The following is an 18,434-nucleotide window of genomic DNA, read 5'->3' as shown; positions in this document are numbered from 1 at the left end:
GCCTGCTCATTGTCCCCGTATCCAAATCCAACACGGAGCGTCACGTTGGCAAACTATTACATTTGCCCTGGCATAGCCCAGGGGCAGAAAGAAGGTTGGGCAATACTCAGGCTAACAGCATCAGCCACACAGGAAGGCAGAGTTCCGCAAGCTGAGAGAGCAGGCAGAGGAACGAACGTGCTTTACATTTCACATAGAGAGGAGGGGTGCACCGTTCCCGGAAGTACTGCAATACCAGGTCGATGCGTGGAGTGGACGGAGCAAGCCCCTATTCCATCTCCCAGTTCCAAAAATCAATTTAATATATGGTCCCCGGGTAGGGGACGTATCAGATATTAAACTGATAAGAACAGATACTACACTTGATCTTAGCCAAAAGGCCGAGAAGCGATGCCGTCAAAGGGTCGGAGGTGAAGGGCGGATTGGCTGCACACTCACTCTCGATGCCGGTTCTCAAAACCCAAGTAGCAGTTTCGGGAAGCGCGAGTAAGAGTACCACCAACGACAGTGGAGGAAAACCTCTCAGAATCGCTCCAAAGTATGTTCTCTTAGAGAAGCAAATGTGCAAATTGTGGCTCTCTCTGGGTGAAAAGGGACTCTGCTTGTTGCTAGAGTTCGTGACGCAGTGTCAGTGTTTTTGAAAGCAAATCAAGCACTGACAGCCCCTGGTGGACATGCCACCAAAGTGCAGCTGATGCACATTTCAGCAGCAAAGCCAATACCGCATGTTTTACCAAAGATGACAAAGATTTACCAACAGGCCTGTGTGCTTTCCTGCGCTTGTATTAGCGCATATGTTGCTCAACGCAAAGGTAGCAATCCGGAAGTGGGCTTCAATTTCCAGGCACTTGAACGTACATATGCCCATTGTACTGTACTACCACTGCTTACTGATGCTCGGCATCACCGTGTAAGCTCTGCTTCGTTTCAAGCAGCCTAAAATGCTTACAGCCCCCGTGAATGACTTGAGGGTTGCCTCTTGTTTTAATTTTCACAGTATATGTCAGGGGAGAGCGCGAACGCAGTCCCCCACTACCAGAAATTATGCAGTCGAGATTCCCACATTTGGGGAATTCGCAGAGGTCAGCTCGGCCGGAGTGCAATGGCTGAGCCTCGCCCTGGGTGAACCACCTTCGTGATCATGGTGTCTCCCCTGCCAGGTAAGTATGAGTTGCACAGCTCAGAGATCGGCTGCCCTGTAGCAGACACGCCACGCTGACTGATGGTGCTGAAGGCATGTGTTTGTCTTCCTCCTGACATGTCGGGTCAGTGGAAAGCAGACTGGGAAACAGTGACCTGTTTGATTCATGTTATGGGCACAGGCATGCATTTCACGTGTCTCCCTTTTGCTGCCTCCTGCTCTTAAAATGAGAGTCATGGACACTGCAGAAAGGTTCACGCCCACTGAATGTCACTATGAAATTGGAGCATTAACAAGTGTACACATATTGTGAGTCCACATCATCGGCTGGGACAGGCCTGCTCATTGTCCCCGTATCCAAATCCAACACGGAGCGTCACGTTGGCAAACTATTACATTTGCCCTGGCATAGCCCAGGGGCAGAAAGAAGGTTGGGCAATACTCAGGCTAACAGCATCAGCCACACAGGAAGGCAGAGTTCCGCAAGCTGAGAGAGCAGGCAGAGGAACGAACGTGCTTTACATTTCACATAGAGAGGAGGGGTGCACCGTTCCCGGAAGTACTGCAATACCAGGTCGATGCGTGGAGTGGACGGAGCAAGCCCCTATTCCATCTCCCAGTTCCAAAAATCAATTTAATATATGGTCCCCGGGTAGGGGACGTATCAGATATTAAACTGATAAGAACAGATACTACACTTGATCTTAGCCAAAAGGCCGAGAAGCGATGCCGTCAAAGGGTCGGAGGTGAAGGGCGGATTGGCTGCACACTCACTCTCGATGCCGGTTCTCAAAACCCAAGTAGCAGTTTCGGGAAGCGCGAGTAAGAGTACCACCAACGACAGTGGAGGAAAACCTCTCAGAATCGCTCCAAAGTATGTTCTCTTAGAGAAGCAAATGTGCAAATTGTGGCTCTCTCTGGGTGAAAAGGGACTCTGCTTGTTGCTAGAGTTCGTGACGCAGTGTCAGTGTTTTTGAAAGCAAATCAAGCACTGACAGCCCCTGGTGGACATGCCACCAAAGTGCAGCTGATGCACATTTCAGCAGCAAAGCCAATACCGCATGTTTTACCAAAGATGACAAAGATTTACCAACAGGCCTGTGTGCTTTCCTGCGCTTGTACTAGCGCATATGTTGCTCAACGCAAAGGTAGCAATCCGGAAGTGGGCTTCAATTTCCAGGCACTTGAACGTACATATGCCCATTGTACTGTACTACCACTGCTTACTGATGCTCGGCATCACCGTGTAAGCTCTGCTTCGTTTCAAGCAGCCTAAAATGCTTACAGCCCCCGTGAATGACTTGAGGGTTGCCTCTTGTTTTAATTTTCACAGTATATGTCAGGGGAGAGCGCGAACGCAGTCCCCCACTACCAGAAATTATGCAGTCGAGATTCCCACATTTGGGGAATTCGCAGAGGTCAGCTCGGCCGGAGTGCAATGGCTGAGCCTCGCCCTGGGTGAACCACCTTCGTGATCATGGTGTCTCCCCTGCCAGGTAAGTATGAGTTGCACAGCTCAGAGATCGGCTGCCCTGTAGCAGACACGCCACGCTGACTGATGGTGCTGAAGGCATGTGTTTGTCTTCCTCCTGACATGTCGGGTCAGTGGAAAGCAGACTGGGAAACAGTGACCTGTTTGATTCATGTTATGGGCACAGGCATGCATTTCACGTGTCTCCCTTTTGCTGCCTCCTGCTCTTAAAATGAGAGTCATGGACACTGCAGAAAGGTTCACGCCCACTGAATGTCACTATGAAATTGGAGCATTAACAAGTGTACACATATTGTGAGTCCACATCATCGGCTGGGACAGGCCTGCTCATTGTCCCCGTATCCAAATCCAACACGGAGCGTCACGTTGGCAAACTATTACATTTGCCCTGGCATAGCCCAGGGGCAGAAAGAAGGTTGGGCAATACTCAGGCTAACAGCATCAGCCACACAGGAAGGCAGAGTTCCGCAAGCTGAGAGAGCAGGCAGAGGAACGAACGTGCTTTACATTTCACATAGAGAGGAGGGGTGCACCGTTCCCGGAAGTACTGCAATACCAGGTCGATGCGTGGAGTGGACGGAGCAAGCCCCTATTCCATCTCCCAGTTCCAAAAATCAATTTAATATATGGTCCCCGGGTAGGGGACGTATCAGATATTAAACTGATAAGAACAGATACTACACTTGATCTTAGCCAAAAGGCCGAGAAGCGATGCCGTCAAAGGGTCGTAGGTGAAGGGCGGATTGGCTGCACACTCACTCTCGATGCCGGTTCTCAAAACCCAAGTAGCAGTTTCGGGAAGCGCGAGTAAGAGTACCACCAACGACAGTGGAGGAAAACCTCTCAGAATCGCTCCAAAGCATGTTCTCTTAGAGAAGCAAATGTGCAAATTGTGGCTCTCTCTGGGTGAAAAGGGACTCTGCTTGTTGCTAGAGTTCGTGACGCAGTGTCAGTGTTTTTGAAAGCAAATCAAGCACTGACAGCCCCTGTGTACAGGAGCGCAGTGTGTCTTCGCAAGGATACACTCATTCCGCTCCCCCAATCAATTCCTTCCGGGATGCTGTGTTGGTGCTCAGAGGAGATCCTCACCCTTTTGCTCCTTCCCACCTGCCTCACCCGGAGAGTCAGGCCGTCGCTGCTGAGACCTTTTTCTGTGTGGCTCCGGCTCCTTCGTCCGAATGGGCGCAGAGGCGATTCTTCTTTGTGGCTGTGTCCTAGGCCTGCCGCCTGCAGCTCTGGCCACATGGGCCATTGCTGCTGCCATCCGGATCACAGCCACGGGGGGGATCTGCTTGCGCCTTCTTACCAGCAAGTCTCTGGAGGTCCATATGGCTTCTTTTATGGCGGCTAGGGTGAGCCACTGATTCGTGAAGTTGCCCGTTCGGCTTCTGTGGCCCACCCCATACAGCACCAGTTGTGCTGTAAGGACCTCCCTTGCTGGTAAGTACGGGAATTGTAAGGAGCCGGCCATTGCCCACAGGTCTACAGCAGCGCTGCACTCCCAGAGCAGATGTCTCACCGACTCAGGCTCTCCACAGCCTGGTCGGGGGCAGGTTGAGAGCGTTGCCATGCCCCGGGAGTGCATTACGGACCTGACTGGGAGGATCTCATGAGCCACCATCCATGACAGGTCCCGGAGTCTGTTTGGGAGAGCGGAATGGTTCACGTTGTGCCAAACTGTTGAGGGCTCACCAAATGCAAGCCCACGCACTGGACACACTGGTTCCCGCTCCTGTACAACAGATATCAAAAGACGATGGTGAGATAAAACATGCAACTCCTCCTGCTCCAGGTTAAAATGCTTCAAAAATGTCTTAATAAAAGCATAGGCTGGCGGCAGGTTAAAAGACACAGGTACTTTTAGATCAGGGTTTAAAAGCTTTAGGTTTCTTAGGTAGGACCCCATCCAGAACCTTGTCATTGCTGCCGTTTTGGGGTTTCTGGATGGGGCTATGGCGGCTTTGATGTGACTTGCTGTATATCTGCTTCCTAAAAACAGGTTCAGGTCCGGGACTCCTTTTCCTCCTTTCTCCTTTGGCGATTTCATCACCGTCCTGGCGAGTCTTTCCCACTTGGAGCCCCACAGGAAGTAAAACACAGCTCGGTCAAGATCTAATAAAACTCTCCTGGGTGGGATAAAAACAGAACTGATTAGTAAAAGCAAAGGTAAAATCACTGCCTTGATGATTAAAACCTTTCCTTCCAAAGTCAGTCCCCTCAGTCCCCAGTACCCAAGTTTCTGTCTGACTTTCCCTACCATGTCTGGCCAATTGTTTTCCCTCCCCCCTCCCTATCGAATTTGACCCCGAGTATTTTTAGGTCCGTTTGTGTCACAGTCAGGGGGAGTCCTGTCGTCTCGTTGGCAGTCCATGGTCCATATAAAAGGGCTTGGGTCTTATTTCGGTTTAGCTTTGACCCAGAGGCCTGTCCAAACCAGTCAGTCACGTCCATCGTCCTGTTGACAGATAAAAGATCAGTGCATAAAATGTTAATGTCGTCCATATATAAAATGCATTTGGATACGAGTCCCCCACTCCCTGGGACTCTTACCCCGTTGATCCATTTGTCCCTTCTCAAGACCTGTGCCAGTGGTTCTATACAAGTAACGTAGAGGAGGGCAGATAACGGACAACCCTGACGGACACCGCAGTTTATATTGACTGCGTTTGTCAGATGCCCGTTAACGACGAATCTGCTGGTTATGTCCCTGTACAGCAATCCCACCCAAGCTACAAACCTCTCTGGGAACCCCATTTTTGGCAGTACCTCAAAGAGGTACTGGTGCGAGACCCGATCAAAGGCTTTCTCAAAGTCTAAATTTAGGACTATTAGCCGGATGTTTCTGTCTCTCGCATAACAGATGGTGTCTCGGATCAGTACGAGGCTGTCAGTGATCTTCCTCCCCGGGACGGCACAGGCTTGATCCGGGTGGATTAGGTCATCTAAAAACAAGGACATACGTGATGCTAAAATTTTGCTAAAAATTTTACAGTCAACATTTAAAAGTGTGATTGGTCTCCAGTTCCTTAAGTCCGTCTTGTCTTTGTCTTTGTGGAGGAGGGTCACTATCCCTACTCTAAAACTATCAGGAAGTCTGTCAAGTTGCTCCAAGTCCATAAAAACAGCAAGCAAGTCAGGTGCTAAAATGTCCCAAAAGGTCGAATAAAATTCAAGAGGTAGCCCATCTTCTCCTGGAGACTTCCCTGGTTTAAAACTTTGAAAGCACTTATTTAGCTCAAACATAGTAAAATCCTGGGTTAAAAGCACACTGTTGCTTATTGTTTTTTCAATTGATTTTAAAACTTCCCTGATGGTGTCATTTCTTACGGGCTTTTCTTCATATAGTTCAGTGTAGAAATGTTCAATATGCTCCTTGATTTCTTTTGTTGATTCTGCTGTATTTCCCTGCTGGTTTTTCAGTTTTAAAATGGTTCCCCCTTTACTTAAAATTTTCTTAAAAAAGTATCTTGTGCATTTTTCCCCTTCTTCTATGTCCCTTTCTTTGCTTCTTATTATGATGCCTTTACTTTTAATTTCTGCTAAAACCAACATTTCTCTTTTGATTTGTTTAATCTCTTCATTAAAATCCATCCCCTGTTGGTTTAGATTAAAATAGCGCTGAAGTCTTTTTTGCAGTCCCAGCATGCATCGTTTTTCCTTATCCTTTTTCTTCTTCCCTACCTGTCTAAAGAAAGTCTGAGTCCTTCCCTTCACCATTTCCCACCAGTGTGCACGTGTCTCGTAAAAGTCTTGAAGGGTCTGCCACTCTTGGTACTGCTCCCTGAACTGCCTAACTACCTCCCTATCTTTTAAAAGGGAGCAGTTGAGCTTCCACAGACCACTTCCAAAAGTCACACCAGAAGGTAGTGAGAGGGTGCATGAAAGCATAGCGTGATCAGAAAAGAAAACAGGTGTCAATCTAGCATCAGTTGGTGGGCAATCACGGGATAAAAGGTAGTCTATGCGAGAGGCTCTGGTGCCGTCACCACTGCACCAGGTGAAGCCCTCCTCTCTGGGATGCATTGTTTTAAAACAGTCCAGCAGTTTAAAATCCCTACACATATTCTGCAATAAAACTGATGTTTTGTCAACCTTAAAATCTTCTCCCGCTCCTTTTCTATCATTTCTGCTTAAGATACAGTTAAAATCTCCCCCTACGACTAATGGTGCCCTGCCTAGCATGTGGGACTGCAAGTCTTCTAAAAAGTCATACCTGTCATTTTTGTCTATAAAACCATAAATATTTAGGATGTTAAAATCCTTTCCCATAAAAGTCAATTGTGCTAAAAGTGCCCGGCCATCTCTCACCACTGTGCTTCCCTTCACCAAGACAAGAGGGTTTTTAATTAAAATGGCTACTCCATCATTTTTGTTTTCATTTGATCCGGACCATAGGGATGTATTTGGCCATAAATTCTTCCATTGTGTGTATGACTTTAAAAAGGGGAGGCCACACTCCTGTAATAAAAACACATCTGACTTAACAGTGTCTAGAAAAGATAAAACACTCTGGGCTCTAACTCTCGACTTCACACTTCTCACATTGATGGTAGAGAAGGTGAGTGTCATGAGTATGGTTAAAAATAACACGTATGACATTTTAATAGGAAGCAGAGGGGATAGTCAATGTTAAAAAGTCTTTTTAAGATCTGATGCTTGTGTATGGAGCTCTTCCTTCAGCCTTATGGGGGAAAGGTGAAGGGGTTGCGCTCCGCTACCCTGTCGGACTCCGGGGGTTGAAAGCTCCTCTCGTTTGCTGCTGGAGTCCTTAGGGGTTGATCTTAGAGCTATACTGAGGAAAGAGACCTCATTTGGGGAATTGGAGGGAAAGACTCTGGACTCCTCCACAGTTGGACTGTCTGAGGAGTATCCAGCTCTTGCCCTCTTTTCTGAGACTCCAGGAGACTCAGAAGACAATTCCGATAAGGGCCTCTTAGCTTCTTGGGCGTTGGGGAGGGAGGCATCCTCGCTGTCATCCTGTGGCTGTTCCTTTTCCTTTTCTGAACAAGCTCCGCCTTCTGCCTGCATTGCCCCTTCTTCTCCGTTCTCTATCGGTGGGGCACATGCAGGCCCCTCCCCTTCTCCCACCTCACCTGATTCCTGTTCACCAGTCACAGGTTTTGGCGGGAGGTTTGAATTTTCAAGCCCATCCTCAAACAGCTCTTGAAATGGCTCCTCTTGTCTGCCATTTTGTTTTGTGGCTTTCAGTTTGTTGGCAAAAGACTTTGGGCAATCTCTGAAGAGGTGGTTTGTTTCTCCACAAAGATTGCACTTTCTGCCATTGGTACATTCCTCAAAGGTATGACCAATTTCTCTGCATTTACCACACACTGTTTTCTGGCATGCTTCTACCAGGTGCCCTTGCTCACCACACTTGCGGCAGAGCTTGGGCTGTCCCTGGTAGTGGATGTAGCCCCTGTTGTTACCCAAGACTATCATGGATGGCAGATGTTTCAAGCCCTGGAAGCCCTGGGGGTCCTGCCATTGTTGGATGGGGACCCTCCAGGCACAAGTCCAAATGCCATCTTCATCTCTCACCTTGGTAGCCTGGCCTTTCACAGTGCAAAATCTACCCAGCCAATGACAAATGTCGTCCGCATTCACTGTTTCATTGAACATCTTGACAATGACAGTTTTAAATGTATTGTCAGTCAGCTTCTCTACGTTGAAAGCGGAGAACTGGGGTTTCTCAGTCTCAAACCGGTTGCAAAATTCTCGAAAAGTCATGGCCGTGCGAAAGCTTACATCAAAACCTTTGTTCATCGGTAGTGTCACAATACAGTTGATGTCCTCAGGTCGAAACTTCAATATTTTTTGTATAAACCTCCTGGAAAAGTCAAGTCTTGACATTGGACCCAGGGGTTTACCATCTTTCTCCTTAAATGTGAAACGGACGCTGTGGTGCCTCCGCATGCCGGCATGGTTGGCCGACATGGTGGAGGCACCACACACTACGGGGAAAAGGAAAACTAAAAACACTTAAAAATTTGCCTAAAACCAACAAATTAAAAAGTGGACTAAAAGGGCCAGATAAAAATGGCTAAAAGACAATAAATAAATAAAAGCTCAGGGAGACTTTCCTCTTTTGCAGCTGAGAGATGTTGAAACAAGTTGCAGGGAAGAAGTCCTCTGAGCCAACGATACCTGTATGCAAAAAGAAAAAAAAAGACAACTACAAGAGTATCCTTTCTTATTCACATATACAGCACAATTTACTTCCACCGGCTAAGCACCAGAGCCACTGCAAGGCTGAGGTTGGACAACCGAATAGAAGCGATCGCAGTCTTAGCCAAAAGGCCGAGAAGCGATGCCGTCAAAGGGTCGGAGGTGAAGGGCGGATTGGCTGCACACTCACTCTCGATGCCGGTTCTCAAAACCCAAGTAGCAGTTTCGGGAAGCGCGAGTAAGAGTACCACCAACGACAGTGGAGGAAAACCTCTCAGAATCGCTCCAAAGTATGTTCTCTTAGAGAAGCAAATGTGCAAATTGTGGCTCTCTCTGGGTGAAAAGGGACTCTGCTTGTTGCTAGAGTTCGTGACGCAGTGTCAGTGTTTTTGAAAGCAAATCAAGCACTGACAGCCCCTGGTGGACATGCCACCAAAGTGCAGCTGATGCACATTTCAGCAGCAAAGCCAATACCGCATGTTTTACCAAAGATGACAAAGATTTACCAACAGGCCTGTGTGCTTTCCTGCGCTTGTACTAGCGCATATGTTGCTCAACGCAAAGGTAGCAATCCGGAAGTGGGCTTCAATTTCCAGGCACTTGAACGTACATATGCCCATTGTACTGTACTACCACTGCTTACTGATGCTCGGCATCACCGTGTAAGCTCTGCTTCGTTTCAAGCAGCCTAAAATGCTTACAGCCCCCGTGAATGACTTGAGGGTTGCCTCTTGTTTTAATTTTCACAGTATATGTCAGGGGAGAGCGCGAACGCAGTCCCCCACTACCAGAAATTATGCAGTCGAGATTCCCACATTTGGGGAATTCGCAGAGGTCAGCTCGGCCGGAGTGCAATGGCTGAGCCTCGCCCTGGGTGAACCACCTTCGTGATCATGGTGTCTCCCCTGCCAGGTAAGTATGAGTTGCACAGCTCAGAGATCGGCTGCCCTGTAGCAGACACGCCACGCTGACTGATGGTGCTGAAGGCATGTGTTTGTCTTCCTCCTGACATGTCGGGTCAGTGGAAAGCAGACTGGGAAACAGTGACCTGTTTGATTCATGTTATGGGCACAGGCATGCATTTCACGTGTCTCCCTTTTGCTGCCTCCTGCTCTTAAAATGAGAGTCATGGACACTGCAGAAAGGTTCACGCCCACTGAATGTCACTATGAAATTGGAGCATTAACAAGTGTACACATATTGTGAGTCCACATCATCGGCTGGGACAGGCCTGCTCATTGTCCCCGTATCCAAATCCAACACGGAGCGTCACGTTGGCAAACTATTACATTTGCCCTGGCATAGCCCAGGGGCAGAAAGAAGGTTGGGCAATACTCAGGCTAACAGCATCAGCCGCACAGGAAGGCAGAGTTCCGCAAGCTGAGAGAGCAGGCAGAGGAACGAACGTGCTTTACATTTCACATAGAGAGGAGGGGTGCACCGTTCCCGGAAGTACTGCAATACCAGGTCGATGCGTGGAGTGGACGGAGCAAGCCCCTATTCCATCTCCCAGTTCCAAAAATCAATTTAATATATGGTCCCCGGGTAGGGGACGTATCAGATATTAAACTGATAAGAACAGATACTACACTTGATCTTAGCCAAAAGGCCGAGAAGCGATGCCGTCAAAGGGTCGGAGGTGAAGGGCGGATTGGCTGCACACTCACTCTCGATGCCGGTTCTCAAAACCCAAGTAGCAGTTTCGGGAAGCGCGAGTAAGAGTACCACCAACGACAGTGGAGGAAAACCTCTCAGAATCGCTCCAAAGTATGTTCTCTTAGAGAAGCAAATGTGCAAATTGTGGCTCTCTCTGGGTGAAAAGGGACTCTGCTTGCTGCTAGAGTTCGTGACGCAGTGTCAGTGTTTTTGAAAGCAAATCAAGCACTGACAGCCCCTGGTGGACATGCCACCAAAGTGCAGCTGATGCACATTTCAGCAGCAAAGCCAATACCGCATGTTTTACCAAAGATGACAAAGATTTACCAACAGGCCTGTGTGCTTTCCTGCGCTTGTACTAGCGCATATGTTGCTCAACGCAAAGGTAGCAATCCGGAAGTGGGCTTCAATTTCCAGGCACTTGAACGTACATATGCCCATTGTACTGTACTACCACTGCTTACTGATGCTCGGCATCACCGTGTAAGCTCTGCTTCGTTTCAAGCAGCCTAAAATGCTTACAGCCCCCGTGAATGACTTGAGGGTTGCCTCTTGTTTTAATTTTCACAGTATATGTCAGGGGAGAGCGCGAACGCAGTCCCCCACTACCAGAAATTATGCAGTCGAGATTCCCACATTTGGGGAATTCGCAGAGGTCAGCTCGGCCGGAGTGCAATGGCTGAGCCTCGCCCTGGGTGAACCACCTTCGTGATCATGGTGTCTCCCCTGCCAGGTAAGTATGAGTTGCACAGCTCAGAGATCGGCTGCCCTGTAGCAGACACGCCACGCTGACTGATGGTGCTGAAGGCATGTGTTTGTCTTCCTCCTGACATGTCGGGTCAGTGGAAAGCAGACTGGGAAACAGTGACCTGTTTGATTCATGTTATGGGCACAGGCATGCATTTCACGTGTCTCCCTTTTGCTGCCTCCTGCTCTTAAAATGAGAGTCATGGACACTGCAGAAAGGTTCACGCCCACTGAATGTCACTATGAAATTGGAGCATTAACAAGTGTACACATATTGTGAGTCCACATCATCGGCTGGGACAGGCCTGCTCATTGTCCCCGTATCCAAATCCAACACGGAGCGTCACGTTGGCAAACTATTACATTTGCCCTGGCATAGCCCAGGGGCAGAAAGAAGGTTGGGCAATACTCAGGCTAACAGCATCAGCCGCACAGGAAGGCAGAGTTCCGCAAGCTGAGAGAGCAGGCAGAGGAACGAACGTGCTTTACATTTCACATAGAGAGGAGGGGTGCACCGTTCCCGGAAGTACTGCAATACCAGGTCGATGCGTGGAGTGGACGGAGCAAGCCCCTATTCCATCTCCCAGTTCCAAAAATCAATTTAATATATGGTCCCCGGGTAGGGGACGTATCAGATATTAAACTGATAAGAACAGATACTACACTTGATCTTAGCCAAAAGGCCGAGAAGCAATGCCGTCAAAGGGTCGGAGGTGAAGGGCGGATTGGCTGCACACTCACTCTCGATGCCGGTTCTCAAAACCCAAGTAGCAGTTTCGGGAAGCGCGAGTAAGAGTACCACCAACGACAGTGGAGGAAAACCTCTCAGAATCGCTCCAAAGTATGTTCTCTTAGAGAAGCAAATGTGCAAATTGTGGCTCTCTCTGGGTGAAAAGGGACTCTGCTTGCTGCTAGAGTTCGTGACGCAGTGTCAGTGTTTTTGAAAGCAAATCAAGCACTGACAGCCCCTGGTGGACATGCCACCAAAGTGCAGCTGATGCACATTTCAGCAGCAAAGCCAATACCGCATGTTTTACCAAAGATGACAAAGATTTACCAACAGGCCTGTGTGCTTTCCTGCGCTTGTACTAGCGCATATGTTGCTCAACGCAAAGGTAGCAATCCGGAAGTGGGCTTCAATTTCCAGGCACTTGAACGTACATATGCCCATTGTACTGTACTACCACTGCTTACTGATGCTCGGCATCACCGTGTAAGCTCTGCTTCGTTTCAAGCAGCCTAAAATGCTTACAGCCCCCGTGAATGACTTGAGGGTTGCCTCTTGTTTTAATTTTCACAGTATATGTCAGGGGAGAGCGCGAACGCAGTCCCCCACTACCAGAAATTATGCAGTCGAGATTCCCACATTTGGGGAATTCGCAGAGGTCAGCTCGGCCGGAGTGCAATGGCTGAGCCTCGCCCTGGGTGAACCACCTTCGTGATCATGGTGTCTCCCCTGCCAGGTAAGTATGAGTTGCACAGCTCAGAGATCGGCTGCCCTGTAGCAGACACGCCACGCTGACTGATGGTGCTGAAGGCATGTGTTTGTCTTCCTCCTGACATGTCGGGTCAGTGGAAAGCAGACTGGGAAACAGTGACCTGTTTGATTCATGTTATGGGCACAGGCATGCATTTCACGTGTCTCCCTTTTGCTGCCTCCTGCTCTTAAAATGAGAGTCATGGACACTGCAGAAAGGTTCACGCCCACTGAATGTCACTATGAAATTGGAGCATTAACAAGTGTACACATATTGTGAGTCCACATCATCGGCTGGGACAGGCCTGCTCATTGTCCCCGTATCCAAATCCAACACGGAGCGTCACGTTGGCAAACTATTACATTTGCCCTGGCATAGCCCAGGGGCAGAAAGAAGGTTGGGCAATACTCAGGCTAACAGCATCAGCCACACAGGAAGGCAGAGTTCCGCAAGCTGAGAGAGCAGGCAGAGGAACGAACGTGCTTTACATTTCACATAGAGAGGAGGGGTGCACCGTTCCCGGAAGTACTGCAATACCAGGTCGATGCGTGGAGTGGACGGAGCAAGCCCCTATTCCATCTCCCAGTTCCAAAAATCAATTTAATATATGGTCCCCGGGTAGGGGACGTATCAGATATTAAACTGATAAGAACAGATACTACACTTGATCTTAGCCAAAAGGCCGAGAAGCGATGCCGTCAAAGGGTCGGAGGTGAAGGGCGGATTGGCTGCACACTCACTCTCGATGCCGGTTCTCAAAACCCAAGTAGCAGTTTCGGGAAGCGCGAGTAAGAGTACCACCAACGACAGTGGAGGAAAACCTCTCAGAATCGCTCCAAAGTATGTTCTCTTAGAGAAGCAAATGTGCAAATTGTGGCTCTCTCTGGGTGAAAAGGGACTCTGCTTGTTGCTAGAGTTCGTGACGCAGTGTCAGTGTTTTTGAAAGCAAATCAAGCACTGACAGCCCCTGGTGGACATGCCACCAAAGTGCAGCTGATGCACATTTCAGCAGCAAAGCCAATACCGCATGTTTTACCAAAGATGACAAAGATTTACCAACAGGCCTGTGTGCTTTCCTGCGCTTGTACTAGCGCATATGTTGCTCAACGCAAAGGTAGCAATCCGGAAGTGGGCTTCAATTTCCAGGCACTTGAACGTACATATGCCCATTGTACTGTACTACCACTGCTTACTGATGCTCGGCATCACCGTGTAAGCTCTGCTTCGTTTCAAGCAGCCTAAAATGCTTACAGCCCCCGTGAATGACTTGAGGGTTGCCTCTTGTTTTAATTTTCACAGTATATGTCAGGGGAGAGCGCGAACGCAGTCCCCCACTACCAGAAATTATGCAGTCGAGATTCCCACATTTGGGGAATTCGCAGAGGTCAGCTCGGCCGGAGTGCAATGGCTGAGCCTCGCCCTGGGTGAACCACCTTCGTGATCATGGTGTCTCCCCTGCCAGGTAAGTATGAGTTGCACAGCTCAGAGATCGGCTGCCCTGTAGCAGACACGCCACGCTGACTGATGGTGCTGAAGGCATGTGTTTGTCTTCCTCCTGACATGTCGGGTCAGTGGAAAGCAGACTGGGAAACAGTGACCTGTTTGATTCATGTTATGGGCACAGGCATGCATTTCACGTGTCTCCCTTTTGCTGCCTCCTGCTCTTAAAATGAGAGTCATGGACACTGCAGAAAGGTTCACGCCCACTGAATGTCACTATGAAATTGGAGCATTAACAAGTGTACACATATTGTGAGTCCACATCATCGGCTGGGACAGGCCTGCTCATTGTCCCCGTATCCAAATCCAACACGGAGCGTCACGTTGGCAAACTATTACATTTGCCCTGGCATAGCCCAGGGGCAGAAAGAAGGTTGGGCAATACTCAGGCTAACAGCATCAGCCGCACAGGAAGGCAGAGTTCCGCAAGCTGAGAGAGCAGGCAGAGGAACGAACGTGCTTTACATTTCACATAGAGAGGAGGGGTGCACCGTTCCCGGAAGTACTGCAATACCAGGTCGATGCGTGGAGTGGACGGAGCAAGCCCCTATTCCATCTCCCAGTTCCAAAAATCAATTTAATATATGGTCCCCGGGTAGGGGACGTATCAGATATTAAACTGATAAGAACAGATACTACACTTGATCTTAGCCAAAAGGCCGAGAAGCGATGCCGTCAAAGGGTCGGAGGTGAAGGGCGGATTGGCTGCACACTCACTCTCGATGCCGGTTCTCAAAACCCAAGTAGCAGTTTCGGGAAGCGCGAGTAAGAGTACCACCAACGACAGTGGAGGAAAACCTCTCAGAATCGCTCCAAAGTATGTTCTCTTAGAGAAGCAAATGTGCAAATTGTGGCTCTCTCTGGGTGAAAAGGGACTCTGCTTGTTGCTAGAGTTCGTGACGCAGTGTCAGTGTTTTTGAAAGCAAATCAAGCACTGACAGCCCCTGGTGGACATGCCACCAAAGTGCAGCTGATGCACATTTCAGCAGCAAAGCCAATACCGCATGTTTTACCAAAGATGACAAAGATTTACCAACAGGCCTGTGTGCTTTCCTGCGCTTGTACTAGCGCATATGTTGCTCAACGCAAAGGTAGCAATCCGGAAGTGGGCTTCAATTTCCAGGCACTTGAACGTACATATGCCCATTGTACTGTACTACCACTGCTTACTGATGCTCGGCATCACCGTGTAAGCTCTGCTTCGTTTCAAGCAGCCTAAAATGCTTACAGCCCCCGTGAATGACTTGAGGGTTGCCTCTTGTTTTAATTTTCACAGTATATGTCAGGGGAGAGCGCGAACGCAGTCCCCCACTACCAGAAATTATGCAGTCGAGATTCCCACATTTGGGGAATTCGCAGAGGTCAGCTCGGCCGGAGTGCAATGGCTGAGCCTCGCCCTGGGTGAACCACCTTCGTGATCATGGTGTCTCCCCTGCCAGGTAAGTATGAGTTGCACAGCTCAGAGATCGGCTGCCCTGTAGCAGACACGCCACGCTGACTGATGGTGCTGAAGGCATGTGTTTGTCTTCCTCCTGACATGTCGGGTCAGTGGAAAGCAGACTGGGAAACAGTGACCTGTTTGATTCATGTTATGGGCACAGGCATGCATTTCACGTGTCTCCCTTTTGCTGCCTCCTGCTCTTAAAATGAGAGTCATGGACACTGCAGAAAGGTTCACGCCCACTGAATGTCACTATGAAATTGGAGCATTAACAAGTGTACACATATTGTGAGTCCACATCATCGGCTGGGACAGGCCTGCTCATTGTCCCCGTATCCAAATCCAACACGGAGCGTCACGTTGGCAAACTATTACATTTGCCCTGGCATAGCCCAGGGGCAGAAAGAAGGTTGGGCAATACTCAGGCTAACAGCATCAGCCGCACAGGAAGGCAGAGTTCCGCAAGCTGAGAGAGCAGGCAGAGGAACGAACGTGCTTTACATTTCACATAGAGAGGAGGGGTGCACCGTTCCTGGAAGTACTGCAATACCAGGTCGATGCGTGGAGTGGACGGAGCAAGCCCCTATTCCATCTCCCAGTTCCAAAAATCAATTTAATATATGGTCCCCGGGTAGGGGACGTATCAGATATTAAACTGATAAGAACAGATTTTTTTCTTTCGAAAAATTTTATTGACACTTATTCCAAAAACATTTTACAGTAGTTTCACATCAATACCACACGTAAATTCAGTTTTTTTTTAAAAATACAATAAATAGACTTAAATACAACAATTCTGCAAAATCTGTAAAACCATATTAAAACGTTAAAACGAATTAAAAGGTCATACAGAAAATAAGTTGTAATAAGTTACATAAAATATACAATATATTACATGTGTCAGCTTTTTTAAGTGTCCGTGTTAAAAGCCTTTAAAATAGGAGTTCATTTGTTGAAAGGTTTGACAATGTCTGCTGTTGTACAGGAGCGCAGTGTGTCTTCGCAAGGATACACTCATTCCGCTCCACCAATCAATTCCTTCCGGGATGCTGTGTTGGTGCTCAGAGGAGATCCTCACCCTTTTGCTCCTTCCCACCTGCCTCACCCGGAGAGTCAGGCCGTCGCTGCTGAGACCTTTTTCTGTGTGGCTCCGGCTCCTTCGTCCGAATGGGCGCAGAGGCGATTCTTCTTTGTGGCTGTGTCCTAGGCCTGCCGCCTGCAGCTCTGGCCACATGGGCCATTGCTGCTGCCATCCGGATCACAGCCACGGGGGGGATCTGCTTGCGCCTTCTTACCAGCAAGTCTCTGGAGGTCCATATGGCTTCTTTTATGGCGGCTAGGGTGAGCCACTGATTTGCGAAGTTGCCCGTTCGGCTTCTGTGGCCCACCCCATACAGCACCAGTTGTGCTGTAAGGACCTCCCTTGCTGGTAAGTACGGGAATTGTAAGGAGCCGGCCATTGCCCACAGGTCTACAGCAGCGCTGCACTCCCAGAGCAGATGTCTCACCGACTCAGGCTCTCCACAGCCTGGTCGGGGGCAGGTTGAGAGCGTTGCCATGCCCCGGGAGTGCATTACGGACCTGACTGGGAGGATCTCATGAGCCACCATCCATGACAGGTCCCGGAGTCTGTTTGGGAGAGCGGAATGGTTCACGTTGTGCCAAACTGTTGAGGGCTCACCAAATGCAAGCCCACGCACTGGACACACTGGTTCCCGCTCCTGTACAACAGATATCAAAAGACGATGGTGAGATAAAACATGCAACTCCTCCTGCTCCAGGTTAAAATGCTTTAAAAATGTCTTAATAAAAGCATAGGCTGGCGGCAGGTTAAAAGACACAGGTACTTTTAGATCAGGGTTTAAAAGCTTTAGGTTTCTTAGGTAGGACCCCATCCAGAACCTTGTCATTGCTGCCGTTTTGGGGTTTCTGGATGGGGCTATGGCGGCTTTGATGTGACTTGCTGTATATCTGCTTCCTAAAAACAGGTTCAGGTCCGGGACTCCTTTTCCTCCTTTCTCCTTTGGCGATTTCATCACCGTCCTGGCGAGTCTTTCCCACTTGGAGCCCCACAGGAAGTAAAACACAGCTCGGTCAAGATCTAATAAAACTCTCCTGGGTGGGATAAAAACAGAACTGATTAGTAAAAGCAAAGGTAAAATCACTGCCTTGATGATTAAAACCTTTCCTTCCAAAGTCAGTCCCCTCAGTCCCCAGTACCCAAGTTTCTGTCTGACTTTCCCTACCATGTCTGGCCAATTTGTTTTCCCTCCCCCCTCCCTATCGAGTTTGACCCCGAGTATTTTTAGGTCCGTTTGTGTCACAGTCAGGGGGAGTCCTGTCGTCTCGTTGGCAGTCCATGGTCCATATAAAAGGGCTTGGGTCTTATTTCGGTTTAGCTTTGACCCAGAGGCCTGTCCAAACCAGTCAGTCACGTCCATCGTCCTGTTGACAGATAAAAGATCAGTGCATAAAATGTTAATGTCGTCCATATATAAAATGCATTTGGATACGAGTCCCCCACTCCCTGGGACTCTTACCCCGTTGATCCATTTGTCCCTTCTCAAGACCTGTGCCAGTGGTTCTATACAAGTAACGTAGAGGAGGGCAGATAACGGACAACCCTGACGGACACCGCAGTTTATATTGACTGCGTTTGTCAGATGCCCGTTAACGACGAATCTGCTGGTTATGTCCCTGTACAGCAATCCCACCCAAGCTACAAACCTCTCTGGGAACCCCATTTTTGGCAGTACCTCAAAGAGGTACTGGTGCGAGACCCGATCAAAGGCTTTCTCAAAGTCTAAATTTAGG

The 18,434-nt window shown here is 48.8% G+C and overlaps 15 non-coding genes across 15 annotated transcripts; all 15 read right to left on the bottom strand.

The window, feature by feature from the left end:
- Positions 1–201: 201 nt before the first annotated feature.
- LOC131960089 (U2 spliceosomal RNA) lies at positions 202–392 on the bottom strand. The gene has a single exon (XR_009389589.1). It is a non-coding gene; the product is annotated as a U2 spliceosomal RNA (small nuclear RNA).
- Positions 393–1,004: 612 nt separating this feature from the next.
- On the bottom strand, positions 1,005–1,168 carry LOC131959107 (U1 spliceosomal RNA). The gene has a single exon (XR_009389387.1). It is a non-coding gene; the product is annotated as a U1 spliceosomal RNA (small nuclear RNA).
- Positions 1,169–1,678: 510 nt separating this feature from the next.
- Positions 1,679–1,869, bottom strand: LOC131960083 (U2 spliceosomal RNA). Its single transcript, XR_009389588.1, has one exon. It is a non-coding gene; the product is annotated as a U2 spliceosomal RNA (small nuclear RNA).
- Positions 1,870–2,481: 612 nt separating this feature from the next.
- LOC131959101 (U1 spliceosomal RNA) lies at positions 2,482–2,645 on the bottom strand. Its single transcript, XR_009389386.1, has one exon. It is a non-coding gene; the product is annotated as a U1 spliceosomal RNA (small nuclear RNA).
- A 510-nt stretch (positions 2,646–3,155) lies between these two features.
- Positions 3,156–3,346, bottom strand: LOC131960078 (U2 spliceosomal RNA). The gene has a single exon (XR_009389587.1). It is a non-coding gene; the product is annotated as a U2 spliceosomal RNA (small nuclear RNA).
- Positions 3,347–9,554: 6,208 nt separating this feature from the next.
- Positions 9,555–9,718, bottom strand: LOC131959094 (U1 spliceosomal RNA). The gene has a single exon (XR_009389385.1). It is a non-coding gene; the product is annotated as a U1 spliceosomal RNA (small nuclear RNA).
- A 510-nt stretch (positions 9,719–10,228) lies between these two features.
- On the bottom strand, positions 10,229–10,419 carry LOC131960075 (U2 spliceosomal RNA). The gene has a single exon (XR_009389586.1). It is a non-coding gene; the product is annotated as a U2 spliceosomal RNA (small nuclear RNA).
- Positions 10,420–11,031: 612 nt separating this feature from the next.
- LOC131959081 (U1 spliceosomal RNA) lies at positions 11,032–11,195 on the bottom strand. Its single transcript, XR_009389381.1, has one exon. It is a non-coding gene; the product is annotated as a U1 spliceosomal RNA (small nuclear RNA).
- Positions 11,196–11,705: 510 nt separating this feature from the next.
- On the bottom strand, positions 11,706–11,896 carry LOC131960421 (U2 spliceosomal RNA). Its single transcript, XR_009389671.1, has one exon. It is a non-coding gene; the product is annotated as a U2 spliceosomal RNA (small nuclear RNA).
- A 612-nt stretch (positions 11,897–12,508) lies between these two features.
- Positions 12,509–12,672, bottom strand: LOC131959077 (U1 spliceosomal RNA). The gene has a single exon (XR_009389380.1). It is a non-coding gene; the product is annotated as a U1 spliceosomal RNA (small nuclear RNA).
- A 510-nt stretch (positions 12,673–13,182) lies between these two features.
- Positions 13,183–13,373, bottom strand: LOC131960071 (U2 spliceosomal RNA). Its single transcript, XR_009389585.1, has one exon. It is a non-coding gene; the product is annotated as a U2 spliceosomal RNA (small nuclear RNA).
- Positions 13,374–13,985: 612 nt separating this feature from the next.
- LOC131959070 (U1 spliceosomal RNA) lies at positions 13,986–14,149 on the bottom strand. Its single transcript, XR_009389379.1, has one exon. It is a non-coding gene; the product is annotated as a U1 spliceosomal RNA (small nuclear RNA).
- A 510-nt stretch (positions 14,150–14,659) lies between these two features.
- LOC131960066 (U2 spliceosomal RNA) lies at positions 14,660–14,850 on the bottom strand. The gene has a single exon (XR_009389583.1). It is a non-coding gene; the product is annotated as a U2 spliceosomal RNA (small nuclear RNA).
- A 612-nt stretch (positions 14,851–15,462) lies between these two features.
- Positions 15,463–15,626, bottom strand: LOC131959064 (U1 spliceosomal RNA). Its single transcript, XR_009389377.1, has one exon. It is a non-coding gene; the product is annotated as a U1 spliceosomal RNA (small nuclear RNA).
- Positions 15,627–16,136: 510 nt separating this feature from the next.
- On the bottom strand, positions 16,137–16,323 carry LOC131960921 (U2 spliceosomal RNA). Its single transcript, XR_009389794.1, has one exon. It is a non-coding gene; the product is annotated as a U2 spliceosomal RNA (small nuclear RNA).
- Between the last annotated feature and the right edge of the window lie 2,111 nt (positions 16,324–18,434).

This window comes from Centropristis striata, chromosome 2 (genome assembly GCF_030273125.1).
Source record: "Centropristis striata isolate RG_2023a ecotype Rhode Island chromosome 2, C.striata_1.0, whole genome shotgun sequence".
Taxonomy (NCBI): Eukaryota; Metazoa; Chordata; class Actinopteri; order Perciformes; family Serranidae; genus Centropristis; species Centropristis striata.
The sequence above is the reverse complement of the archived record's forward strand: the minus strand, read 5'-3'. Positions and strand labels throughout refer to the sequence as shown.